The sequence below is a fragment of the Pteropus alecto genome, unplaced genomic scaffold, assembly GCF_000325575.1.
Source record: "Pteropus alecto unplaced genomic scaffold, ASM32557v1 scaffold61, whole genome shotgun sequence".
NCBI classification, from domain to species: Eukaryota; Metazoa; Chordata; class Mammalia; order Chiroptera; family Pteropodidae; genus Pteropus; species Pteropus alecto.
This window is the reverse complement of record NW_006434835.1, coordinates 17179050-17181651: the sequence shown is the minus strand read 5'-3', so window position 1 is coordinate 17181651 and position 2602 is coordinate 17179050.

The window sequence follows — 2602 nt, the reverse complement described above, 5'->3', positions numbered from 1 at the left end:
GGCCGGGGGCTGAGGCCTTTCCTGGGAGCCCTTCTCCGTCCTCTCCCCGGGGCTGGATTTCGTAGGCCCCAGGTGACAGAGCACCAGGCCCTGAGCCGCCATCCACACAGACCAGGAAGACAGCAGTAGCCTGAGTTCAGGGGGACCTCCGCTTCTTCAGACCAGGGCGTGCCCCCTCCCCACTCTCCTTTGCTGCCAACCAGACGAGGGTTGCGGTATGCCAGGGAAAGGGGCTGGGGAAGGGGCAGCTCACATCTGTTTAATACCCACCTTGTCCCAGGCTCTGTTATTATCTCATTTAATGTTCCACCGACGCTTTGAAGTAGATAATTTATAGGGTGCTCAGTTGACAGATGACAGACCCAAGGCTCAGAGAGGTTTGGGACTTGCCCAAGGCCCCAGTTACCAATGGGCCTGGAATGCAGACACAGTCTGTAGTGTTCAGGAATGTTTGATGCATAGCGAGGAGCCAAGGTGCTACCTTCCCTCAGAGAGGCAGAGGTGTCCAGGGCTCACGGGGCAAGGCCATTTCCCCTCCAAGTACGATTGCTCCCGCCCGGCCCCGACTGATCTGGGGCCTCCTCAGAAGGAGCCTGGATGTCAGGCTGGAGCTGGGGGTGGTCAGAGCCACACAGCCATCTCCATTCAGACAGTCATCTGCACACTGCTGGAGAACGTGTTGGCCCTTCTGCCTTCCCAGTGAAGCCCCATGTGCTTCCACTTGATCCAGATTCTCATACCTCTACCCTGCGCCCGTCACGCTCACTCTTCAGGGCACTGCAGGAAACGCAGACACAAAGACATGGCTCCCATTCGCAGGGAACCTACACTCTTCAGGGATAATGATGGGGACAATGGTCACCACCCCTACTGCCACAGTGGTCACAATCATTGTTTACCCAGCATTACTGTGTGCCAAGCCCCACAGAAAGCGTGCCACACACGTCTCACTTAGTTCCTGTTAAAGTGCCCATTATTTCCATTTTATAGATGAGACAACTGAGCTTCGGTCTCTTGCCCAAGGCCACGCAGGTAGGATGTGGCAGAGCTGGGATTTGAATCTGGGACCATCAGATGGCAGGACCGCGGTCCGGATCACAGTACACCAGTAACTCAGACCTGACACTGGAGGACCCACGTTCCCAAAAGATGTGGAGTTGGGGATGCAGGGCAGCTGGGCCCCTCGCAGGGCAGGCGGGGCTTAGACTGGCCCATACGGGGCAAAGTTACTCCCAGAAGAGGTGCGTGGTGCAGGTGTGAGGAACAGCAAAGAATCTCGCTGGGACGGAGCCAGGGCTAGGAAGGGCGTCCTGTTGGAAGGAGAGATCAAGGCGAAGTGGGTGCTGGGTGGCAGTTACTCCCAGAAGAGGTGCGTGGTGCAGGTGTGAGGGAACAGCAAAGAATCTTGCTGGGATGGAGCCAGAGCTAGGAAGGGCGTGCTGTTGGAAGGAGAGATCAAGGCTTAAGTGGGTGCTGGGTGGCATCTCCCACCCTGGTTCAGGCCTAGGTTCCTTGCAGGAGGCTGTGTCCTCAAGGTCAAAGGCCAGTTCAGGTGGGAGCTCCTGTAGCGTGGTGCCACCCTTCTTTGCTTTGTGGGTCAAAGGCCAGTTCAGGTGGGAGCTCCTGTAGCGCGGTGCCGCCCTTCTTTGCTCTGTGCTAACTAACCACTTGAATCCCTTCCTGTGGTCCAGACGACTTCCAGGGACAGCCTTTGGGACTACGCAGTCCCAGAGAAAAAGGCCCAGCAGCTCAGAGGTAGCAGGGTTTGTGGGCTGGGCCAGAGATCTGGAGACTAATCCAAGCTGATAGATCCCACGTGGGTGGTCTCTGGGAGAGCCTGGGAGGGAACCGGGAAGGGCTCTGTTTTTGGCCTGGGCTCCTGGAGCTCACTTAGAACAGGAGTGGTGTCTACGCTGCAGGCTGGGCTGGCTGCTGGGCCACCAGACCCCCCAACACTGTCCCCATAATCATTGCTGGTCATCAGGAGTCACTCCTAGGCAGCCACAGCTGCCTGCCTGCTCCCTCTGCCTAGGACTCCTGGGGACTGGGGCTGGGGCTGGGGAGACCTTTCCTGCACCCCTGGGATTCATTCCACAGCCAAAGCCTTGGGCAGCTCCTCTCTGCCCCCTGCCCTCAGCTCCCCTCTCCTCATCACCGTGTCTTCTGCTTCTTTATTACCAGGAGCTGAGCCTCAGCTAAGTGGCTCTTTAGGGCCCCAGAGTGGAGGCAGGCAAGACCCTGAGCTGGACTGCAGGTCCAAGGGTGACAGGAGGTGAAGAAGGGGCAGGGCCAAGGGCAGTGAGCCCTGAGAGAAGGCGCCGGGGACAGAGACAGTGTCTGAGCCCAGCTCCCTCTTGCTCACGCTCCTGGCAGGAGGCCCAGGCTCAGAGCTGGCCGCACAGGCTGATTCGTGACTGAGAATCCGCCTCCTGGGCCCTGCTCTGGGTGGGAGGGGCCTGGGAAAGTCAAATTGCTGGGCCTTCACGGCCCTGTGGGGCCTGCCCAGGCTGTGTGTGGCGGCTCGGGAGGCATGGAAAAGCTGTTTCTTCATTGAGCATCTGGGTGGAGATGGAGGGGATCAGCCGGAAAGAGTCCAATTATC